A 27331-nucleotide genomic window follows, 5' to 3' on the forward strand; every position below is an offset into this window, starting at 1 on the left:
ACCTGTCCAATTTTATCTATCAGTCTTTTTTTTTCTTTTTAAATTTGTACAAACAAAACAAGAAATCAAAGATTTTCATCAATTTAAGTCTTTTTTAAAATATCAAGGGAATGGAAATAATTCTGTGTTAGATTTACATTTAAAAGGGAATGTTGGGGCGCCTGGTAGCTCAGTAAGTTAAGCATCTGACTCTTGATTTAGGCCCAGTTCATGATCTCACAGTGCATGAGTTAGAGCCCACATCAGGTTCTGGGCTGACATCATGGAGCCTGCTTGGGATTCTCTGTCTCCTCTCTGTCTGCCCCTCCACTGCTCACGTTTTCTCCTTATCTCTCAAAACTAAATAAATAAACATTTTTTAAAGGAATGTTTCCCATTTCTCTTTTAAAAATTTAATTAAGTACATTTATCTTAAAATGGAGACATTATTCCTTAAATGAAATATAAAATTCTTAGAAGAATGACAAACTAGGAAATTTGCTTTTAAACTAAGTACATATGTAAGATAGATAGATAGATATAAATATGTGTGTATGTGTGTATACATATATATTGTGTATACATATATATGTACATTTATATGCATATATATTCACACATATACACAGATACAGATAGATAGAGAGTTGGTAGATAGATAGATGCTTTTCTAGTTTTTCAGAAAGATCAATAGCATATATCAAAAGTGTATCTAAAGCATATATAGGAAAAAAATACCATTGCTTGTATTATACTTGTCATTATAAGCTTGACTTAAGAAAACATCATGGATTACAGAGAAAAGAGTTTATTCTAATTAATTTGTTTGCATTTCCTTTATGCTTAGTTGATACCTCTTTGTTATAAATGTAGAACTATGGTGGATTCTTTCTTCTGTATTGTGGGTGAAATTTTCTCATGTATTTCTGTCAGATAAAATCTAAATTAGACTAACTATAGTAACACTGAGAACTAAATTTCACAGGCCCAAGTAGAGGTACTTTGCCCAAGTCAAAATATTGAGCAAGCAAATTACACCTGCCTTAGCAATAGATGAATGGAAAATAATAAAAAGGAATTCTATCTTCTAATGATGAAGGTCCAAGAAATATATCCTTGCTCTGGCAGGAGAATGAGAAGAGAAATCAATGTTAAATATGCCTAGATCACTTTCCATGACAAAGTTCTACTTTCCAGAGAAAGAACTGAATCAAAGTTTTAGTTTTATCCTAGATGGGGGAAGAGCATTCATCCACTCCAACCTGATCTTGACTTCCTGATTCATTAAAACGCAAAGGACATGTAGCAAACAAAGTTCAGGGAATAGGAGAAACCTATTACGAACATTGCAAATGAAGAAGAGTAGAGTCTATAACATTAAAGAAACACTTGTGGGGTCACAGGCCTCACACACAAGATGACTAAATTATGAGATTTAATTGGAGGATTATGGAACACTTCCCCTGTCCCAGACTTTACAACTATAAGAACAAACTTTCAATATGATAGCTGAAAGAGGTTTAAGACAGAATTTCTCTGAGAAGGAGTACTTTGAGAAACACAAAGTCAAGAGGGGAGACAAAAAGATTAGAAGCCTCTGTAACCTGTAGCCACAGTAAACATTAAATATAGCCCAACTCATATCAAGATTAATATATATCCTCACACTTAACATCTACTTAACTCAGTGCCTATTATCCAAGACAACATGCATAACTTTCAATAAAAGATTACTAAGCATTTCAAAAGGCAAGCTAAACACAGTCTGAAGAATCAAAATAAGCATGAGACCAAATTCATATACGGCAATGATTTTGGAATTAAAAAGAGAATTTAAAACTATGATTAATATTTAAAATATCTAATGGAAAAAATATATAGCATATAGCAACAGATAGGTAACACAAGCAGAAAGTCTGAAACTCTTAAAAAAGTCAAAAGAAATGCTAGAACTCATAAACACCATGATAGAAATGAAGAATGCCTTTCAAGGACATGACCTATTATAGGATCAGGGAGCTTGAAGATCAGTCAATAGGAACATCCCAAACTGAAATTCAATGAATGAATAAAAAGAATGTAAAAAAGAAAAAAAAAACTTTTCTGGGTTGCTCAGTTGGTTGAGCATCTGACTTCAGCTCAGGTCATGATTTCATGGCTCATTGAGTTCAAGCCCCATATTGGATTCTGTGCTGACAGCCCAGAGCCTGGAGCCTGCTTCGGAATCTGTGCCTCCCTCTCTCTCTGACCCTCCCCTGCTGGGCTCTGTCCTTCTCTCTCAAAAATGAATAAACATTAAAAATATTTTTTTTAAATGAAAAAGAAAACACTAAACATCCAAGAATGGTGGGACAATGTTAAAAGTCGTCACATATGCATAATTGGAATATGAGAACAAGAAGAAAAAAAGAATGGAGCAGAAGAAATATTGAAAGTAATAATGGCCAAGATCTTTCCAAATTAATGACCAACACTATATCACAGATCCCAGAAGCTTAATGGATATCAGAACCAATAAATACCAAAAACAAATAAACAAACAAAATCAGCTTATCATATTTGAAGAGAAAAATAAAGAAAAAGAAAAAAATATTAAAGACAAACATTGGGGGGAGAATCACCCTACCTATAGAATTACAGTATACTTCTCCTTAGAAACCATAAAAGCAAGAAAAAAAAACAACAAGTGAAATATTTAATATGTTAAAAGGAAAAAGTCCAAAATATAAAAATATTTTAAAAATAAAAGGAAAAAGTTCATCAACTTAGTGTTCTTCACCCAGTGAAACTATCCTTCAAAAGTGAATAAAAAATAAGAAATTTCTCAGAAAATGAAAACTGAAAGAGCTCATCCCAATAGACTTACCCTGCAAGAAATGTTAAAAGGGGTTCCAAAGGGAAGAAAGAAAATGAAATGGATCAAAACATTGATCTACAAAAAGAAAGAGAATTAGAGAAGGAATATATGATGGTAAAATATTTTTTTTCTTTTTTTGAATTGACCAAAATGGTGACTATTTGTTTGAGTCATAATAGCAAGAGTGTATTGTGTGATTATAACATAAGGATAAGTGAAATGACAGCAATGATACAAAATACTGGAAGGATGGACCAGGAATACTATGTCATAAGGTACCTACACTGTAAATGGAGGGGTATGGAGTCATTCAGTTATGGACTTGAATTAGTTAAAAGTGTATATTGCAAATTCTTCAGCAAGCCCTAGTTATTTGGTTTTTTTTTTTAAGTATAACGATACATTAGAGAGCAGATAAAATGAAACCATGTAAAGTATTCGTTTAAAATCAGACAAGTCAGGACACCCAGGTAGCTCAGTTGGTTAAGCATAGGACTCTGGATTTCAGCTCAGGTCATGTTCTTATGGTTGTGAGATCAATCCCCACATCAGGCTTCAGTGGAGCCTGCTTGGGATTCTTTCTCTTTCTCTCTGTTTCCCTCCCTTGCTTGCATGCGCGTGCTCTCTTTGTCTCTCTCAAGATGAACATTTAAAAAAATAAAATAATAAAATCAGAGAAGGCAAAAATAATTAAATAAAATCAGAGAGGGCAGGAAAATATGGGGGAAAGAAACAAAACACTAACCTGAACTGAACAGAAATAACTGCATTAATTTCAACCCAAGCAGACTTCAGAACAAGAGAAATTATCAGTGATGAAGATGGACCAGGTTTTGTTTTGTTTTTTGTATTTTTATGAAGACATAATGAACCTTAATGTGTATGCACCTAAAAGAATGTCAAAATACAACAAAAAAGGGAAATAGACAAATCCACTATTATTTGGAGACTTCAACATCCTTCTGTAAAAAATTGATAGATTAAGCAGGTGGAAAATCAGCAAGGACCTAGACAGCACTACCAATCAATGCGATCTAATCGACAATTATAGAATACTCCATCCAACAACAGAGTACATGTTCTTCTCAAGCTCACATGGAACATTCTTCAGGATGTACCACGTTCTAGGATGTAAAACACACTGTAACAATCTAGAAGAAGGGAAATCATAGAAAAAGTAAGTTCCCAGATAACGGAATAAATAAAGAAAGAAAGAAAGAAAGAAAGAAAGAAAGAACTGAATGATAGCTGGTATATTTGCAAATATTTGAAATAAAACACCACACATAAATAATACAAAAATTTCCACTTAAATTAACATGAAAATGCAAGTCATTGAAATTTGTGAGGTGCACTAAAAACAGTACTTGAGAGAAAAATTTACATCATATGCATATATTAAAAAATAAGAAAGATCTAAAATTATCAACTTAAACTTCCACCTTAAGAAATTAGAAAAAGAAAAAAAAATCAGAAAGAGTAAGGTTAAATAAGCCTAAGAGGTACAATAAAATTCAGAACAGATAATCAATGAAATTAAAAACAGGAAAACAATTAAGAAAATCAACAAACCAAAAGCAGATTATTTACAAAGATCAATAAAATTGATAAATCTCTAGCCAAGCAAGCTAAAAAAATTCACAATATTTATCCACATATTTAGATCTTCTTTGATTAGTTTACCACAATCAGATTCTGTATATATTTTGATATTATATACCCTTAATACTATTTAAAAAAGAATGGCATTTTAAAATAAAATATATCTAGCACTTATCTTTTATGGTCCATCTCCCCAAAACACATATCCCCAGGGTAACATGAGAAAAAAAGATCATACAAATCCAAAGTGAGGAACATTTTACAACATACCTGACCAGTATCCACCAAAACTATGAAAGTCATCAAAAACAAGGAAAGTTAGTGAAAACTTTACAGCAAGAAGGAGCCTTAGGAGACTTGACCAAATATAATGTGGTCTCAGGTATGGGGCACAAAAGAGAATTTGAAACAGTTTATCATTCTACGTAATAAATATCTGTGGGACATGCAGAATAGCCTCAATACTAGAAACACTTTTTAAGTGTATAGAAAAAAATACATGGCCTTCCTAATCTACAAAATGAGCATTATATCCAGTTAGGGTGGTTGGTAAGATCAAGGTGAGCTAACATATGAGTGGTTCCAGGTGGAGTAGTTGACAGTGGGCAGCTGATCAGTAACACAAGCTGTTGTTGTTGTTACTGGTTTTGTTGTTATTATCATTTTATGTAATTTCAGAGTAAGTGAGCGTTTTTAAAAATAATGAACAGATTTGGTGACAATAACTCTTTATTTTATAGATGAACAGGAAGCTCAGATGAGGAGCCTACCCAAGGTGTCACAGTAAGGAGCAGAGATGAAACTGCATGTCTCTTGCTGCATTGTCCAAAATGTTATACATAATTTAAAATTAATCACATTCCTAATATAGACACATTGCTAACATATTTTCCGTGAGCTCCCATTCTTATCTCACAAGCTTAATTTTCTTTTATAAAATTATAGTAAACATGAAAACATATTTTAAACATTATAACACAACTGGCTGGTGCTGGCTCAGATGCTCATAATAATCTCAATCTGGCCTTGGAAAAATAAAATTAAAATAGGCAGCCTTATTTGGTAAATTATACCATGGAACATACTGTGCTCATTTCCACTGATCTGTGATCAAGCAAGCAAGAAAATTTCACTCATATCTTTTGGAAGAGCCTTATAATCTGCCAAATAGGCCTTGCTTTAACATCAGCAGAAGAGTCATAGAGATTTATGACTCCAAAATAGATCACAGTGTGGTCCATCTGCTGTAGTAGATACACAACTAATTATGAACTAGGCTTCCCCCACCCTACTTTCCATCCTTAAAAAAGTATATTAGGCTAAATTATCAAGTTCAGATTCATTTTAGAAATGATGGTTATGTCCAACCTACTTTTATGGTTACTTAAAATCTTATTAAAATAAATACATGTTTGCAAGGTAAGTTCTAATAGTTTGAAGATGACTTAGCCTCTTGTAAGCAAAGTATGGGAAAAATTAAAATATGTTAGTATGTCATCAAGCACAGGAGGAGGCTCCGTTAAATTAATGTAGATTGAGTAATTTTAAACAACTCTTATTGTAACTATATTCTTTGGAAAATATTTGGCCAGGAACAAACAGACTTCCTTCCTTCTCCATTTATCCACCCACTGAGACCTGTTAAAATGTCATGAGCTGGAAAATCTGGTTTCTAAATAGTTTTAAATTCTTAAATTGAGGATTAATAGGCAGTTTACTTTGATAACTCTTTAAAATGAACATTGTCAAAAAATGTACATTGTCTGTTATCCAACTGGGATTTAACATTAGTGGAAAATAGGACTGTGTATGTTAGAGTGTCTACATTCTGTGAATTTCAGCTAAATGATTTCTAGAAAATAGTAAATTAGGAATATTTACTTAGTTTCTATCATTTTCCACCCAGTAGTATTATGATAAAGATAATAATGAAATAAAAATTATTGAACAATTTTTGAGTAGTAGGTGCCATGTTAAGAACATCGCTTGATTATCTTATTTAATGGTCAAAACATCACTTTCACAAATTTTAAAAAGGCATAAAGGCAGAAAGAATTTGTTAAATGCAAGCCAACTCATACATTAAAAAGTAGGATCAGGATTTACACTCTTATTCTATTCTTTGGCATCTCCATTAGGTCAAGGTTCTCCAGAAAAACAGACTGAATTGGAGGGAGGGCAGAGAAAGAGAGAGAGAAAAAGAAAGAGGGTCAGTTTAAGGAATTTCTATGGTGTGTATTTGAGGTACAATTCCTTCCTTTTCAGAAAACCTCAGTGTTGCTCTTAAGGTCTTGAAATGACCCATTCACATTATGAAGAGTAATCTGATGTGCTTCAAGTCAACTGATTATAAATGTTAATCACATCTAAACCATACCTTTACAGCAATATCTAGACTAGTGTTTGACAACATTGGGTAGCCTAGTCTAGCCAAGTTTAAATGTGAAATTAATGTTCAGAGAATGGTAGAATAATGGCAGTACTGGCCATATTAATTGTGAAACTCAAATACCCAAAGTCGGCCTGGGTTTAAAATAAGATCCCAAGACATACCATCTTTCTTGGAACAGTAGTTTTGGAAATGAAGAAAGCAGATCTAAAAGAGCATTGAAAAGTATAATGCACCATACTTATATAAAACAAAAAAACTCTGTACATTAGCTACATTAATTAAACTTACAGAGGAAAATTTCTTTGACAAATGAGGATTTTTTTTTAAGTAATCTCTACACCCAATATGGGGCTTGAATTCATAACCCTAAGATTAAGACTCATACTACCAACTGAGCCAGCCAGGTGCCCCCAAATTAGGATATTTAAACACAGAGATAGTATCATAAGACATGGATATAAAATGTACTTACTTATTTTTAAATGTTATTTTATTTTTGAGAAAGAGAGTGTGCAAGCAGGGAGGGGCAGAGAGAGAGGGACAGAGGATCCTAAGCAGGCTCCGTGCTGACAGCATCGAGCCAGATGCGGGGCCCAAACTCCTGAAACTATGAGATCACAACCTGCGTCAAAGTAGGATGCTGGATGCTCAACTGGCTGAGCCACCCAGGTGCCCCGAAACTTAAAAGGAAAGAAAGGAGTGAGTGAGGGAGAAAGATTTGCCACCACTCTACTTAGAACAATGAGTCTTGTCACACATTTTATATGTGATTCAATTTGTAACAATATTATTTGCATACATTGTTTTGAGACTACAGATATTATATAAAATTTTATGTGTATGGATATATATTTATGATATGTAGAGACTGTGAGAATATTTAAAAATCATTCATTTTCTTTTACATCAGCTAATATACCTAATTTTTATTTCTTTTCAGCTGTGTTTTTATAAGTTGTCACCCTTTTAAATTACTTCTTTTTAGGTTCAATTGTATTCAAATCTTCACTTATTTTTATAATAGAATGATAAATTGTTTTTTCTTTTATTTTTTTATATCCATTTATTCCTTTCCACTGAAATCAACCTGTTGACTATTATAAATTTCTTATATCAAAAAGAACCTACTCTACTATCCATGAATTTTTGGTGTGTTTATTGACTTAAGGATCCTAATAATGTAGAACAGTATGTGACACAAGGTAGAAGTATATTAACTATATAAATAAATTAGATTAATGACAAAAGCAGAGTGATTTTGGAACCTATCGGTATTTTTTAATACTCCTTTACAAAAGATAAGTGTGTTACATTATAATGCAATGTTTTATGAAAAGTTTGAAAGACAACTATAAAATTACTCATTAATCATTGATATTACATATATATATTTATATATAGCATTAATATGTCACTTTAGAATGTGGCTAGATATATGATGTCATGTATTTAATTCAATAAAAAAGTCTCAAAAGAAATGACATTTAAATAAGGAATAATTTTTAAATGAGCTAAAATGTTAAAATCCCTTAAAATGTGTCTGGTTATCTTTGATTATGAAACTGATTTCCTATTCATATATATGGCAACACTGCAATTTAACAATTTTAATAAACCTAATTTTGTTCTGTAGAAAATAATGCTTACATTATAATACATAATCCATTTGCATTGCAATCAGCATAAAATTTGTAATTTTATTTTTTTTAATTTATTTTTACTTATTTATTTTTGAGAGAGAGAGACCAGAGAGGGGCAGAGAGAGAGGGAGAGTGAAATCCCCAGCAGGTTCTGTGCTATCAGCCCAGAGCCCTACACATGGCTCAAACGCATGAACTGTGAGATCATGACTTGAGCCAAAATCAAGAGTTGGATGCTTAACTGACTGAGTGACCAAGGCACCCCAAAATTTGTAATTTTTAAAAATCAGTAATCCTTACTGCTGACCAGAGTTTAATTTAAGCTTCATCTTTTTAAGTTTGACATCTTCCCATGCACAAAGTTGCTTTTTTTTTTTTTTTTTTTTGTCATTCATAGCCACGAATGTATCTGAAAGAGTCTTGTCCTTTGGTAAGGTGTTTACTCTTTAATATTCTGCTGGATAAAGAATAATCTCTTTAAAAGCATTTTTGAAAAGTGTAATTTTTAAAAATGATGTTTGGAGAATTACTATAGTTAACCAAGGAATATTAATATATCATCATTCTTTACATACATTATATCTATTTTCTAATTGCACTATTTTACTCTCATGCAACATTTGAAAAGGTCAGTTTTATTCAATTGATTCAATTTTATGAAACAAAGACTGTTGTATCTCAAAGGTTCCAAGGCAACAGGAAATGACACCTTCATATAACAGAGATGAAAATAACAATAAAAGACTGTGACAAGGCAGCTGGCATACTATCCTATGCTAAAACAGTCCTTGACCTCTGACCTGTTCTGCTAGTAGCCAGATGGTCTGGGATTTGTATGTCAGTGTGAGATACCAGATATGGGCCAACAAGGAATACGAGGTTAGATCAATCACAACTCTCCATATATGCCATTGACTGACCCGAATTAGCAAAAAAATAAAAAAAAATTTAAAAAATGCATCTTTCATCAGCAAAATAATTATCAGAATATGCCTAAAAATAATAAAGATAACTGTTAAATACTTTATCTTCTGGTACTTTCTTTGCTTCCAGAGAATATAACATCTTTTTGTTGTAATAGATACTTTAATAATAATGGCTTAGTCTCTTGGCACATGTGCCCATTGTATCTCAGTAAGTAGGTTTTAGAAGTTTCCATTTGTTATCCCTAGTCCTTCAGGGATGTGCTATTGCATTTTCTTGGTTTTAAAAGTAAGAGATATTTAATTAGGTTTCATCTTAAAAATCACATCTACATGTGGTTAAATGAGCAGGTGTATCCGTGAATAATTCTGTTCAATAGATGGAGATAATTTGACCCTTACTAATATATTTGAATTTATGTTAAGGAAAAGCACACAGAAAAAAAGCACAAAAGTGTTTCTAGACATGGTTTCCTATTTCAAGATGTTTAATCTTGATTTTAACTGACAGTTACAGTGGTGCAAACCACAGTAATGCAAAAATTGGGATATTGCCACCAATGGCAGAATTTTGTTCTTTTTAAAGGCTGATTGACATTTCATTTTATGTGTATACTACATTTTCTTTATATTTTTGTTTGTTAATAAACACGAGTTGTTTCCATATCTTAGTAGTGATAATGCTACTATGAACATAGGGGTGCAGATAACCCTTCAGGATCAAATTTCAGTTCTTTAGGGTATATACTCAGAAGCTCTATTTTTAACTTTTTGAGGAACCTCCATACTATTTCCCATGGCAGCTGCACCATTTTACATTTTATCACACTCTAATTTCTTCACATTCTCACCATCTTTCATTTTTTTAGTAATAGTCATTCTAACATTCTAACAGGTATAGGTGGTAACTCATTATGGTTTTGATCTGCATTTCCCTGATAATTAGTGATATTGAGCATCTATTCATATACCTATTGGGCATTTGTATGCCTTCTTTGGAGACATGTCCCGTGCTATTTTTTTTATATAAAATTATGTTTATTTATTTGAGAGAGAGAGAGAGAAAGAGAATCTCAAACAGGCTCCACACTACTAGCGTGGAGCCTGATGTGAGGCTCAAACTCACAAACTGCCAGGCCATGACTTGAACCTAAGTTGGACGCTTAACCAACTGAGCCACCCAGGCACCCCCCTGTGCTATTTTTTAATCAGGTTATTTGTTTTTTTACTCTATTGAGTTGTATGAATTCCTTATACATTTTGTATATTGTTCTGTTATCAGATATTTACTTTGCAAATGTTTTCTCCCCTTCTGTGGGTTGCCTTTTTACTCTCTTTGATTTTTCCTATGCTGTGCATAAGCCTTTTAGTTTGATATAGTTCCACTTGTCTAATTTTGCTTTTGTTGCTTGTGGTTTTGGTGTCATAGACAAGAGATCATCTTCAAACCAACATCCTGAAGTTTTCTCCTATGCTTTCTTGTAGAAATTTTATAGTTTCATATCTTTCATTTAAATCTTTAATCCATTTTGAGTTGATTTTTATTTGTTGTCTAAAATAAAGGCCCAGTTTCATTCTTTTGCATGTGGCTCTCTAGTTTTCCCAGTAGCATTTTTTGAAGAGACTATCTTTTATTTCATCCTTCTTTTTCAGGATTATTTTGGCCACTGCCTTTTGTGGTTCCATAAAGATTTTATAATTGTTTTTTCTATTTCTGTGAAAAATACACTTAGGATTTTGACAGAGACTGCATTGAGCCTGTATATTGCTTTAGGTAATATAGACAATTTAACAACACTAATTCTTCCAATCTATAATCATGGAATAGCTTTCCATTTATTTTTATCTTCAATCTCTTTCATCATTATCTTACACTATATAGTGTACAAATCTTTCACTCCTTGGCCAAATTTATTACTATTTTATTGTTTTTGATTCTATTGTAAATGAGATTGATTGTTTTCTTAATTTCTCTTTGTAACAGTTCATTGTTGGTGTCTAAAAATACATACTATATCAGTATATATATATATATATATATATATATATATATATATATATATACTGATTTTGTATCCTGCAACATTAATGCAATTATTTATTAGTCTTAATATTATTTGGTGAATTCTTTAGGGCTTTTGGTATATAATACATTATCTGCAAATAAAGACAATTTTAGTCTTTCCTTTCTGATTTGGATGCCTTTTTTCCCCTGCTTAATTTCTCTTGCTAGGATTTATAATACTATGTTGAATAAGAAGCAAGGGCGGGCATCCTTGCCTTGCTCCTGTTCTTGAAGGAAAAGCTTTCAGATTTCCACTGTTAGCTGTGGGCTTTTTATATATGGTCTTTACTGTATTCAGGTATATTCTCTTAATACCTAGGTGCTTCTAGGTTTGGTGCATAAATATTTCCAAATGTTACATCTTCTTGTTGTATTGACCTCTTTATCATTATTTGAGGATTTGTCTCTTATTACAGTCTTTGTCTTAAAGTATATTTTCTCTGAAATAAGTATAGCTATCTCAGCTTTATTTTAGCTTCCATTTCCATGCAATATGTTTTTTCTACCCTTCCCTTTCAGTCTATGTCTTTAAAGCTGAAGTGAGTCTCTTATCGGCTGCATATACTTGCATTCTGCTTTTTCATCTATTCGGCCACTCTATATCTTTCTATTGGAGAATTAATCCATTTACATATAAGGTAATTGTTGATTGGTATAGACTTAATATTGCCATTTAGTTCATTGTTTTCTGGCTGTTTTATAATTCCTTTATTCCTTTCTTCCTCTCTTCCATTATGATTTGATGGGTTTCTATAATGGTATGCTTAGATTCCTTTCTCTTTTTCTTTTGTCAATCTATTATTGGTTTTTGTTTTTTGGTTACCAGGATTCTTACATAAAATGTCTAAAGTGATTACAGTCTATTTTAAGATAATAATTTTGAATTCATTTTAAAGCTCTACATTTTTATTCTACTCTGCCATATTTTATATTATAGGAAAGTTTTCACCCATTATTACTTCAAATAAGCTTTCTACCCCTTTCTCTTTTACTTCTGAGACTTCTATTATGTGAATATTGGTTTCCCATCTCAAGCTATCCTCTTTGTCATTCTTTTCCTTTTTGTTCTGATTGGATGATTTTGCCTGCCTTATCTTTAAGTTTGCTGATCCTTTTATTTGCTTCATCTAGTCTGCTACTGAATCCCTCTATTAAATTTCTCAGTGCAGTTATTGCGATTTTTAGCTCTGTGATATCCATTTGGTATTTTCTTATATTTTCTATCTTTGTTGAAATTCTCACTTTGTTCATTCATTTCTCCCAATCTCAGTGAGCATCTTTATGATCATTATTTTGAACTCTTTAATAGATAAATCACTTAGTTCTGTTTTATTAAGTTCTTTTTTATTTCTTATTGTTTCATTCAGAATGTGTTCCTCTGTTTCTTCATTTTCCTTGATTTTCTGGAAATGATTCCTTGATTCTCTGGATCTCTTTCAGAAGGAGCAATGGTTATATGTAGCTATTGATTCAGTGTGTCTATGTGAGAAGGTAGGTTCAGGAGGCTCCTACATTGCCATCTGGGTGAGAACTCTTTATTATTTTATGTTATTTTATTTTATTTTATTTTATTTTATTTTATTTTATTTTACAGAGAGAGAGAGAGAGAGAGAGAGAAAGAGAGAGAGAGAAATAGAGAGCAGAGGAGGGGAAGAGGGAGAGAGAGAGAGAGAGAGAGAATCCCATGCAGGCTCTACTTCTAGCATGAAGCCCAATGTGGGGCTCAATCCCACCACCCTGAGACCATGACTTGAGCCAAAATTAAGAGTCATCTGCTCAACTGACTGATCCATCCAGGCACTCCTATATTTTTATTTATTATTACTACTTATCTTATAATATGATGGGAAAAGCTGTCGCTTTTAGCCAAGATGAAATAACAGGATCTGAATTTGTGCTTCTGGTTGAAATATTTTTTAAAAACAGACTAAACATGTGAAACAATAGTTTCAAGTTATTGAACATTGTTGTCACATTAAGAATAGTGTTCCCAGACAGATGAGAATCAAATGTAGCAAGATGTATAATTGTCCCTGTTTATTACCTTCAGAGAGTTTTCAGGCCACTGAGAATAAAGGGAGAAGCTGGGCAGAACTTGGAGATTGTTGAGTTGAGAGTATGGAGCTGGAAGTCCAGGAAGTCTGAAGTGGCTAAGTTTTGCAGGGCAGTGTAGCAGTCTAGAGAGAGATGCACAAAGAGAAAGCTCTGAAGATATGCAGAGGATCCTGGTCAAGTCTTCAACTGAATACTGGTCAACCCATGCCTATGAGGGAACTTCTAAGGGCTAATAGGGAAAGGTGGGTCTGGGACCTAAATGAATAAGAAGGATCTCCAAAGTTTATATCTGTTCATGGTCCTGATTCTGTTGTTTCAAGAATGGGCACAATTAGATCTAAAATAAATGCTTCTCTAGTTCCTTTAAACAAAACCTGAAGCAAAATCAGAATTATCAAGCTGTTATGAATTAACTTCATCCTATAACAAATCTCAATAATATACATAGACAAATTACAGATAAAAAATATGCATAAAGTAAATATGGATACAAAAGAACCATCACCAACATATTCATATTGAGTGACAACTGGTCAAAAAATTACCTGCAATGCAAAGTAGCATAAAATGTGATCCATTATGAAGAGAAACGTCAATTGGTGGAAAGTGACTCTGAAATAACATATATGAGAGTATTAGAAAAAATGGCATTCAATTACCTATTACAACTCTATTCCTTGTATTCAACAAGGTACAGGAAAGACTACATGTATTAAATAAAAAATTAAATATTAGACACATGAAACTTCTGGATATGGAAATTAGTGACTGAGATGAAAGATAGACTATAGAGAAACAAGTGAGGATTAAAAAATAGTTGGAAAATTAATGAAATTGAAGACATAGCAGTAGAAAGTACATAAAATGAAACAGAGGGGTAGAAAAGACTGGAAAGAGAAAGAAGAGAGCATCAGTTAAATGTAAGACAACTTTAAAGATTCTAGCATACATATAATGTGGGTCCCAAAGAGGGGAAGAGCAGGAAATATTTGAGGAAATATGGTCAAAATTTTCCCCAAATTCATGAAAACTACAAACCCACAGCTCTAAGGTCAAACAATACCAAGGAATAAAACCATGAAACATGAAGGCAACTGAAGACACATACTATAATAAAATTGCTTAAAACTGGAGAAAAAGAACAGTAGAATTAAATGGGTTTTTTAAATTTCCTTTTTATGTTTTCAGCTTCTGTCATGAGATATTTACATAATGAAAAAAATGATCTTTTACATATGGCTAAATATGATAGACAACTCACAATAATTTATGATTATCTCTTTTCTGAGCCCTTTTCAGATGCTTAGAACTAATTAACACCTCCCTTTCAGTGAGGCACACAGTAAAATAAGCTATAATACACTGTAATTGGCCATTAGTGCCTAGTATCAGCTCACTGTGGGAGTTCATGGTTTGAGAGGCATCATGTGAGTTCATGCCCGAGAACTTGATGTGCTAGCCATTTGTGGTTTTGTTAATGTGCACAAAATCACCAAGCAGCCAGTCGCCATGATAAGTGGAAAAGGTAGGAAACTGTAAGTTGGGTATGCAAATTACGTATGCAAAATAGAGGCTGAGCCATTCTGCCTAAAGAGAGTACACATAGGAGACTAAAACCTTTTACTACAGTTTTCCAAAAAAGGTTTGATGAACATATAGCTAACTCAACGTATTTTTGGACTTTACCACCCACATCATGAAGATGATGTCCATATCCAAATGAAAATCTTAGGACAATATTTTTCTGAAGAAGCACCTGCATTTCCTTCAAATTTAGTTGTTAATATAAGGTAACTGGACATGAAGATGATGACTTAATGCCTAAAGCTATAAGAAGAATGTTAACAAATCACTCTTTGATGTATGACTTTTCATTTATTTTGAATGTATGTTCTTCTAAATCAATTTCACTCATTTTTAATCTCAAGAAATCTTTGGAGCATACAAAAAGTAAAGCAGCTCCTAGAAAAAGGCATATAAATATTATTTATATTAAACTTGCAGTCAAACAAAATGCTTTTATTTTGCAGACAGAAATATAAGAAAGGAATGAACATTAAAAAGTATTTGACAATGGTAAAATAAAGACTTTAACTATAACAAATAAAATGGTTTACAAATTTATTGGAAAAATATAAAATCCAAAATTATTTTGAATCAATAAGACCATAATAGAAACACAGTTATAGTCTTATGATTGAAGTTATTTTGAATAATTGATCATTTGTATAAATTCTAGTCTTGTCTTTTGTAATACCTGTGACATTATCATATATCAAATATAATTTATCAAATATAATAGACGTATACCAAATATATTATTTAAAAATCCTATACCAGTTGTGCTTCTATGATGATCATGTAATTTTAGTTTATTGGCCATTTTTTTTCCTCACCCTGAACTTTTGCAATAGCTTCCTGGAAGTTCAAATAAAATTCAATTACATATCTAACTTAAATATTTTAAATTTAATAACATATAATAAATCACTTTACTCAGATTTTGTTATATCTATGTTTCTGTTTCTATGCTAATGTGTATGAAAGAGTGACTATCATGGGTTCTTAATTATAAAAAACTTAATTTAGAAATTTTTGTTTATGTTTTTTATCTGATCTGGGCTCCAGAAAAATCACTATAAAAATCACTTGTTATATGTTATTATGGAGGAATTTGGGTATCCTCCGTTTCAGAGATTATGACATTTTTTTTTTTTACTTCAGAATTATATTAGGATTAAGTTTGAAGTCCTGATTTCCTATGAGATATTTTTTCCTATTCAGAGCTTTGACTGTGACAATCTTACATATCTCCTATTGGAGATAATAGGCCAAGTTTTTCAGGCATCCTTTCACTAAGGATTCTGAATTTATTAGTCTCAGTTCATGTGAGCTTGAAATATGTTATCTTTCCCTACATGGACACTAAAACCCAAACTTGCTTTCAGACTTGTATTTCCTCTGAAATAACATATTTATTCTCATAACACAGTAGTTATAAAGTAGAAATATAGAGAAAATGGTCATTTATAGGAAAGTTGGCTTTCTTCATTTCACAATTAGGCTTAAATTGTTTTCAACATTTGTTTTCCAAAGTCAATACCTCCCTTTTGTTATGTTATTTTTCTGTTTTTGTTAGATGTTAATAAAAAAAAATTCTATTCAAACTCTATCCAAGTGGAAAATTTGATTAATTTAAAAATTGTGCAAAAACAATGTAATTAGAGACCTAGACAGTTTCTAAATAGCTTTCAGTTCCCTCCCACACAACGGGACATAAACCAGAAAATCATTTTGACTTTGATTTATAGTCTAATCTTTCTTCTAAGAATATTAATATTTCATTGTTTCCAAAAATCCAAATGTGTCATAAACACATAGCCACATAGGCACAAAATGTGATTATATGTTATATGGGCATCAATTTACACTTACGACACTAAGAGAATTATGTGTATATTATCAACTCATCACGTAAGTCAGGTTGAAGAATTCTTTGTGCTATAAGAAGGCTTTTCTCAGATCCCTGCCCCTTCTTTAAGCATTTTCTCAATTCTAAGACAATTCAGATATGTTAGAAATATAAATATGTGAAAAAAGAAATGATTATTTGGAGTTAAGCTAAAGCATGCTGAGAGGGCAAGTTACCTGTCTGGACTAAATGCATCTCCCCAAAGTTCATATCAAAATCCTACCACCACTGTGATGATATTAACAGGTGGGGCCTTAAGCGCTAATTAGGATTAGATGAGGTTATAAGAGTAGAGCCCTAGTGAATGAGATTAGTGCCCTTATAAAAGTTACTAGAAAGCTTGATTCTTACCTCTTTCTGCCCGTGAAGATAGGAGAAGTTGGCAGTATGCAAAGATGGGCATGTTACATATTGTGTGTGTGTGTGTGTGTGTGTATGTGTGCACACATATATATGAGAGAGAGAAATAAAAGACACTTTAAACTTTATATAACTGAATATGTAATTATATAGATGTTCATAACTGTGTATGTGTGTGAGTATATTCTAGAAAGCATGTTAAAATAGTTATATTAATTTGTGGTCTAATAATAATGATTATGGTAATCATTTGACTGTTTTCATGTGTTAAGCACTTGCTTGCAATTTCTCTAAACATTCCGAGTGTTGCATAATTTAATCTTAAAAACAACCCCAGACTCTTAACATTTCCTACCTGACCTAATATAACTTGACCACTGAGTTTGTCTTCCAATTATTGCTATATGCCAATTTTCTGGGAAGTTAACGAGCGTAAGCTATGGGTTTCCTCACTTGTAAAACCTCCTGCCAGTGTTGTGTGGGTCTCCAGCAGTGCATTTTAATATTTTAATGTCTTTTAAAAAATAATTTGGCAAAAGAGAGATATTTTAAGAGTAGAAAGTTAGGACTACCATCTTTTCTTCTCTGACTTTCCCTCCAAACAATTTTCCCTGCTGGTAGTGATGGAATGGCCATGGGAATTTTTGGAATTTTTGGAATATTTGACTCACCAATTCTCTCGATAAAATTTGGCCATTCCAATAATATGGCATGTTACCTTGCTAATATGATGAAACTGACTGAGAAACAAGTGTACAAGTGATAAAACTCCAATAACTATCAATGAGTCAAGTATATAGTGTAATAGGAATTTGATCACACAATTCAACGTTATGTAGTCAAAATTTTAAATGCTCTTGATCATGTCTTAATATAAATTTTTGTATGTTTCATAATTATCATTTATACCAAAATTTGAATGTGAATGGAAGGAATTATCCAAATAGAAACTAAAAGCATAAACAGGCAAAAAAAGTTATCAAAAACTTTTAAATATCAAAAGTGTCTCTTTTTATAAAGCAATGGAACTAAAAAAATCTCATGTTCAAAATTACAAAGGTAAAGGAAAACATCATGATAGTCAAGAAACTACAGATAATGAAATGATAATGAATAGCAGAAAAGCAAATGATCAGGATGCACCCAAACTGGAAAATTATAAGCAGACTGAAGATGAAAATTAATATAAAGACAAATATTAACTGGCTGATCAAGAGTACATGTGAAGGTGAAGAACTTACTTCTATGAATCCTTTGAGGTGTATAACAATTCTTTTCTCATGACTATTTAAAAAAGCAATGATTTCATGGAAAGCCAGTATTTTTAAAATATTATCCCACTTATATTTACAGAGAACAAAACCAAACAGCTATGTTTAAACGCATGATTTTAATTTTTTCGTTTTTTTAATGTTTCATTTATTTTTGAGAGAGAGAAAGAGAGAGAGAGTGAATATGAGTGGGGGAGGGGCAGAGAGAGGGAGACACAGAATCCAAAGCAGGCTCCAGGCTCTGAGTTGTCAGCACAGAGCCCAACGCTGGGCTTGAACCCATGAACTGCAAGATCATGACTTGAGCCAAATGTGGAAGCCCAATTGACTGAGTCAGCCAGGCGCCCCAAATGCATGATTTTTAATAATAATAGCAAATATATCAGCTCTTCACTAGCATTTTTTCAAAACCACGGTTTGAATATATTGTTTGGATGGCAATTTTTTTCAACAAGAAAGATATTACTTACATTTGATGGGCTTACAGACTGGATAAATATATGAAAAATCCTAAAACATCTTGAGGATGCCACAGAGCACAAAGCTATGTTTATTTGTGTTATATGGAAAAACATTTGTGGTATTACGAGTTTTTAAATCTAGAATATTTTTCAATCTAATTAAATATTTACTTTGCTTTTAAATTTGTTTGTTTATTTGTTTATTTTTGAGAGTGCTAGTAGAGGAAGGATGCCGAGGGAGGGAGAGAGAGAGAGAAAGAGAGAGACAGAGGACGCATCCCAAGCAGGTTCCATGCTCAGTGCAGTGATGAAGAGCTCAATCCCACAACCCTCAGATCATGACCTGAGCTGAAATCAAGATTGAATGCTCAACCAATTGAGCCACCCAGGTGTCCCAATATTCACTTTCTTATGTAATTTGTTCTTATAATTTTTTTTTTGCAATTCTTAAGAGAACTGCCCCAAATTATTTAATTGTTAGGCCTCATTAAACCAGGGTCTGCCCTTTCTCAGCTCTAAGCATGCTTACCATCCTTAATCACTTTTGTCAACTGCTAGTTTTCTTGTTTTTTCTCATACATGATAATCATAGTTCCACCTCAGGGAATTTACACTTGCTGTTTCCCTTTCTCCTCCACTAAACTAATTTTCTAATGTCTGTATGTACAGCTCAGTGTCCACTTTGTTTAGAGAGCTGCTCAAGCATCACTTCCTCAGAGAGGCTTTTTCTGATTGTCCAACCAAAAAAGTAGCTTCCATAACTTTCTTTTTATTTTCTCTGCATTGTTTTTCTTCACAATATTGTTATTACTTGCATATTGCATCATAATCTGTTAATTTACTTTTTAGGGCTAATATAAATTCTATATTATAAATATAATACAAATAAAATGTTAAATAAATAAAACATAAATATAAATTACATACATTTTTGTGTATTTCATGTATACTATAGTATAGTATAGTATACTACACTACAGTATACTATATACTATATATAGTATACTATATATAGTATAGTATACTATACTATATATACTATATATATATATATATATATATATACTCTATATATACTATATACTATACTATATACTATACTATACTATATACTATATATATATACTATATACTATATATATATACTATATACTATATATATACTATATACTATATATGTATATATATACTATGTATATACTCTATATATATATACTATATATGTATATATATACTATATATACTATACTATATACTATATATATACTATATATGTATATATAAATATATATATTTACATATATATACATATATAGTATATATATATACTATATATATATACTATATATATTTACATATATATATTTACATATATACATATATAGTATATATATATATACTATATATATACTATATATATATATTTATACTATATATATATAAATATATATATTTACATATATATACATATATAGTATATAGAATATATATAGTATATAGTATATAGTATATAGTATATATATAGTATAGTATATAGTATATATAGTATATATATATAGAGTATATATATATGTATTCCATTATAATGGAATATACAGTGTGTATATATATATATATATCACATCTTCTTTTTCCATTCATCTATTTATGAGCATTTTGGCTACTTCCATATCTTGGCTATTGTAAATAATGCTACAATAAAAATAAGGATGCATTATTTCTTTCAAATTAGTATTTTCATTTCCCTTGGGTAAATTCTAAGTAGAAGAATTACTGGATGATATGGTATTTCTATTTTTAATTTTTTGAGGAGTCTATATACTGTTTTCCATAGTGGTTACACCAATTAACCAGTTACATTCCCAACATCAGTGTATGAAGGTATTTGTCCTCCCATATCTTGCCAATACTTGTTATTTCTTATCTTTGTTATTCTAGCCATTCTGACAGGTGTGAGGTGATATCTCCTTTTGAGTTTGATAGGAATTTCCCTGATGATTAGTGATGTTGAGCATTTTTCAAGTGTCTGTTGGCCATCTGTATGTCTTCTTTGGAAAATTGTGTATTATGGTCCTCTGACTGTAATTGGATTATTTGTATTTTGGGTGTTGAGTTGTGTGAGTTGTTTATATACTTTGTATATTAATCCATTATCAGATATATCATTTGAAGTTATATTCTCCTTTTCAGCCAGTTGCTTTTTTGTTTTGTTGATGGTTTCCTTTGCTGTCCAAAAGCTTTTTATTTTGGTGTAGTCTCACCAAATTTTGCCTTCTTTTTTTTTTGCTTTTGTTTTCTTGCACAACTTATAATTTTAAAAGCTGTTAAATGATAGAGTTAAAATTCACAGTCAGATTATTTTTTTGGACTCTTAAGATCAGTTTGTAGCCACAAAACATTTTTTTACCTTAAAAAAATCCTTTGAAAATAGGCTCAACGTTGAAAAGTGAAATACATATTGTTCCTAAATTTTTAAGGCTTGACATTTAATATTCAAGATTTAAAAGTGCAATAAAATATTAAAAGATGAAAAAGTAATTTAAAATAAAAGTTAACTTAGGCTTTCAAGGGAAAGTCTGACATCATAGTGCAGTGGTAGTCATTTATTGCTACAGCAACCTGTGAAAAAGCCACTCTATAATGACATCTTAATTTACAAAAGCAACTATTAAAAGGGCACAATAAATATAATGTTAAAGGTAATACAAAATCCACCAAAGAGGAAATACACTGAGCAAATGAACATATGGGAAACTTTTAACCATCTTATTAATTAAGGAAATGTAAGATTACAATGCTAAATAAAGCATTTAATGCATTAAATTAGCAGTTTATAAAAATCACATTTCCATGAACTGCTGGTATCCATGTAATAGAATTGACAATATGAACTATCTTTGATCTAATTAATCTAGAAATCATGAAAAAGAATTATCAAAGCTGTTCATGCAGAAAATGCACATTTTAATAAATAGTATATTAGTAAATACCTAAGAAAAACATAAAAGTTTGAGTAATGTTAGAAAATTAATGAAGTTATCCTATATGTGAATGAGTGTTTCAAAGACTCCAAACTGCAAAATTTGTTTTAAATTTATTATAGTGCTTGCAGGTGATTGAAACAAAGCATAAGCAAATACTTTCTGAAATAACCAAGGTTCAACCTGGACTTCAAAGTGTCCCCACAGATAAAGTTCCTGGAAAAAATGAGATCACAATTTTAAATTAAAAAAACAAAAACAAAAACAAAAAAAAACAAAACAAAAAACACACCTCACACATAAATAAGGCACTGTCTGTGACAATCAACAGAACACATCAGGAAAAGGCTTTAGATCTTGAAATAGTCTGCCACAAAATATTGAATAAATATGTTGTCATGTTTAAAACTAGAAAGTGAGTTGCAAACGAGATAATAAACTACCAAATAATTTTGGAAATAACCTGGAAATTGTTTGTATATATATTTTTAAAGAAAAACTAAACGGAATCAGCAATACACATTTTAAAAATGAAGCTATATACATGATGTTATTTATAATAATATCAAAATTATTAAATATCTAGGAGTAAATATTATGATAAATGTATAAGACCTCTATATGGAAAAAATATTATTGAATAATATTGGAGAAGAAATACAAATGGAAGTATATATCATTTCCCTAGATTTGGGGACTCAATTTTTAAAGTGTTATTTCTCTGCAAATTAAATTATTGATTCACTGACATAAAAATTACAACAGGTAGCTTAACAAGCTGAAATGTATAAGGAAATACAAAGTATCAATGATAGTCACAATGCTCTTGAAAAGTAAACTAAGTTGGAGTTATTCAACAGTTACCAAGAGTACAGATATACAGTGTGTAAGTTATTGTGATTATAGGGCTAAGGTAGAAGTATAGACCAGTGGATGAAGTGGAGTATACAAAAACAGAATGACACATATCTAATCTCTAGGCTTAAGGAAAATATATCATTGCAAACTGGAGGAACATGATGAGGGGTTAGTTGCATACTCATGTTTTACAATGTTACAGGTTGATTACAGATATAAACATTAGAGATAAAACCAATAAACCTTCTAGAGTTAAAATTAAGAATTCTTGCTTAAAAGGCATCAATTACAGTGCGAAAGGGGAAGCCAAAGAATGTGAGAACATATTTGTAATATTATAAATGACAAGAGGCTTCAGTAAAAGAAAACAAAACAAAAGGACAGATAATGCAATGGAAAAATGTCAAGAAAACTAAATAGACCTTTTGCAGAGGATGTCCAAATGACTAGTAAACATACAAAAATGTGACTTAGTGTCATCATTGGGGAAATGCAAACTATAACCACATGGGACACTATTACAAATGAGACTAGATGACAAACATTCAAAAGGCTGACTGACAATGCAAGTGTTCTCAAGTATCTGAAAGACAAAAGAATGCTCAATAACCACTAGCAAAGGGTATAAATCGGTACAGTTGTTACCAGTGGGGTTCTCAGTCTTTGGATTCCCCAGGAGATGATTTATAAGATTTCCATGGGGATCCATGCTGGAATAAAGACAGTCAGAAGGAAAGTAGCAAGCACAAGGCAGTTTGTTAAAGCAAAAGTACACTCTCAAGGTTGGAGAATGGGTAGGTTCCCAGAGGTGGAACCGGCCCCTAGATTGTTTTGGAATTGGATATTAATGGGTTTCTCTGGGATGGGAAGAGCTGGGAAGTACATTGGGGTGGTCTCTAATGGAGGTTGCTTCCAATCATTTGGGTGAACTACTCCCACAAACCTATAAAGTTTGTACTGGAACCATCAAGGCAGCCTTTCTCTCTGGTGGGGGAAGGGGGCTATAACTGCAATGCAAATGTATTATAATGTAATGAGTATAGGGTTTGCCCTCGGGCAGAGGTGGAGGAGGAGAAGACAAGCTCCATAGTTATGGCTCTGGATCTGTCAGCCCCAAGGTCTTGGAAGCCTTAAGGTTGGGATGTTGTGCCCAGGGGTTTTTAATGTACAGCTTATCTATCACTGTCTTTGCCTCCAGCTCATGTCTCTATAATTCCCCTTCAAGGACTTGGGACTCTGCCTCCAGCATTCCTTCCACCCCTCAGGTCTAGTGTCTACCTAACACAATGACTTCAGAAAATTATTTGTCAATATCTGCTTTTGGGCCCAGCAAACCTTTGCTCTTAGATCTTTGCTCAAAAGAAATGTCTACCCCTTGCAGCAAAAGATGGGTACAATGCTTATCTATGATACAGAAATTCTGAAAATAAATCCCATCAATAGTAAAATGTGTTGTAGGACAGGTAAATGAGGGTGTACTTACACATGGGAAATATTATATAGCAATAAAAATAATAAACCACAGATACAAGCTAAAATGTGGATAAATCTCATAAATATTTTCACTGAAAAAAGCCTGATACAAAAATATTTTGTAAGATTCAATTTTTTTTTATACAACTTCAAAATAGTCATTTTGAAATAGTATTAAAGGGGGAGGAAGAAGGTGAGTATATGGGAAGGGGAAGGAAAAGGACTTCTTAGTGAGGCAAAGTGTTTCAACCTAGTTGTTAGTTGTGTCTTTTTATTCACTTTGTAATAATTTATTGAGCTGCATGCTTAGGGTTTTTTTGTTTTGTTTTGTTTACTTTTTCTAATGTAAGTTATACTCTAATTAGTTAGCAGCTATAACAACAAAGTCAGAAAGCATATAAGTAACTGGAAATTATGTTTTAGTAAATTATCCAGAATGCAGCATATAACAGTAAATGTGTATAAATTATTGAAAAAACAATATTGACTAAGATCCAAGGTTAATAATGCATTTATAGGTTAAAATAAGATTAAATTGTAGCGTCTGGGTGGCTCAGTCAGTTGAGCATATGACTCTTCATTTCAGTTCAAGTCATGATCGCACGGTTCATGGGATCAAGCCCCACTTGGTTCCACACAGTTCAGAGTCGGCTTGGGTCTCTCCCTCTCTCCCTCTCTCCCTCTCTCCCTCTCTCCCTCTCTCTCTCTCTCTCTCTCTCTTTCTGCCCCTCCTGACTCAGACTCTGTGTTTCTCAAAAAAAAAAAAAAAAAAAAAAAAGATTAAATGTAGATAAAGTATCAAGATCCCAATTCCAGTTTGTGGAAGGGACCGACAAACAATGGTCCTGGTACCAGCTAGGCGTCCCAGAATTCAAGTCATTTCTGACTCTGTCTGACACCCTGAAATAGCATCAGATTCCAGAGGTTAAGGATTCAGTTCTACAAGACTGCCCTCACCGCACCCCGTTGCCACTTCGGACATCAGCCACAAGCCCAATCATCTGTAGATTAGAAGTTCCAACAATCCCCTCCTTGAACTTCGAAGCTAGTCAGTCACAAATCTAGGTTGTTATCTGTACTTCTGACTGGCTATGAATCAGAGGTTTCCATGGCCCTCTCTTACTGACTGATGATTTTGCTAAGGCAGCTCACAGAACTCAAGAGAAACATTTTACTTCCTAGGCCGCTGGTTTATAAAGGGTGTAACTTACAGCAGCCAGATGGAAGAGATGCAAAGGGCAAGGCAAGAGAAGACGATGCAGAGCTTTCTTGACCTCTCCCAGGTGTGTCACTCTCCTGGAATGTCCAGGTGTTCACAGCCCAGAAGCTCTCTGAAACCCTTCTTTGAGGTTTTTTGGGAGACTTCATTACAGAGTCACGATGGATTAAACCATTGGCCATTGACACTTGATTCAACCTCCAAACTCTCCCCTCCTCAGAAGTCAGAGGGGTGGGACTGAAAGTTCTAACCCTCTGATCAAAAGATTGATTCTCCTGGCAACCAGCCCTCCATCCTCGGTGAGGTCAAAGGTCACCTCATTAACATACCAAAAGACACTTTTGTTGGTCTCCTCTCAGGAAATTACTGGGGTTTTAGGAGCTCTGTACCAGAAAAAGAGATGAAGACCTAATATATATTTCTTATTATGAATTAAAATATCACGCTAGATATGTTATAGCATCCGCATTAATCTGGAGGGGCAATTAGTTTTAACGGGCTTCAGATGGTTGTTGGTTAGAAAGAGGAAGAAACTATTTACATTTGGGCTTGGGCAGATTAATGCCTTACTTCTGGCTCACTGGAGTAATCTAAGGGAATCTCAAGAAAAGATCTCATAGGCACATGCTTTCTAATAGAAATATCCTCTACGGAAACCTTTAGGGGAAGAGGGGAACACCTCAGTAAAATGGATGAATCGAAGAATGGGGTTTCTCTTCAGCAAAGTCTCACAGATGGAAACTTCAGCCTTTATCACAGGGAGTGTAGCCCAGAACAAGAACTCAGAGTTGTCCTGACCTGAGACAAAGGGACTGGAGTCTTCATACTCGCCCATCTGTCAGGAATTCGTCTAGGAATGCCCAGGTGGTTGCAAAGCCCTAGGTACTTTTGTGTCTTTCCTAGGTGCAAGGGAAGCAGTTTCCAGCAGCCCGAAGACAGTGCTCCAACAAAGAGCTGCAATTGCTCCCAGTGGAAATGAAAGGCAGCAGGGATGGGGTGGATTGTGACACAAGAGCAGCTTCAGTGAGAGGATTTGGGGGAACACTGATATTTATTACAGTCCACTCTCATCTCACCTTCCATTTGCTCCAACCTGTCACAAATTTTTCCAGAGGGCTCTTCAAAATACATTTTGTAAAATGTCCAAAGGAGGTTGGAGAGAAAAGCTGTACTACAGTTTGCTGTAGTAGTCCTCAAGGCTAAAACTGATATTCAATACCTCCCTCCTCTACCACTTTTCCTAGATTACTGCCCATCTTCACTAATACCTCTACTTTGTACATCACTCCTTACTTTCACTAGTACCAAGTGCTTTGCCTGGGGACTGACTCATAGAATCATGTGCCCTTCTCAGACTGTGATTGCTGTAATTTCCCATTCACAGTTGAGAACAGACATGGGAATCACTGAGAGATGTCCCAGTGATCCAGTGATCCTTTTTTTTTTTTCAAGTTTACTTATTTATTTTTGAGAGACAGGGAGAGACAGCATGAGTAGGGGAGGGGCAGAGAGAGAGGGAGACGCAGAATCTGAAGCAGGCTCCAGGCTCTGAGCTGTCAGCACAGAGCCCAATGTGGGCCTCGAACCCACAAACCGTGAGATCATGACCTGAGCCAAAGTCGGACACTCAATCAACTGAGCCACCCAGGCGCCCCTAATAATGACAACATTTTTAAATTAAATTAAATATTTATTTCTGCTAATATAGGCTCATTTTGGAATG

At 32.9% G+C, this 27331-nt stretch overlaps 1 long non-coding RNA gene across 1 annotated transcript in view; it reads right to left on the minus strand.

Moving 5' to 3' along the window:
* Positions 1 to 27331, minus strand: part of LOC128313944 (uncharacterized) — a 105170-nt gene that overhangs the window by 70456 nt on the left and 7383 nt on the right. The window contains exons 2-3 of the long non-coding RNA XR_008295102.1: positions 14059 to 14125; positions 13503 to 13635 (exon numbers count right to left, since the gene is read on the minus strand). This is a non-coding gene — a long non-coding RNA (uncharacterized LOC128313944). The remainder of the gene's footprint in view (positions 1 to 13502; positions 13636 to 14058; positions 14126 to 27331) is intronic.

The sequence above is a fragment of the Acinonyx jubatus genome, chromosome C1 (genome assembly GCF_027475565.1).
Source record: "Acinonyx jubatus isolate Ajub_Pintada_27869175 chromosome C1, VMU_Ajub_asm_v1.0, whole genome shotgun sequence".
NCBI lineage: Eukaryota > Metazoa > Chordata > Mammalia > Carnivora > Felidae > Acinonyx > Acinonyx jubatus.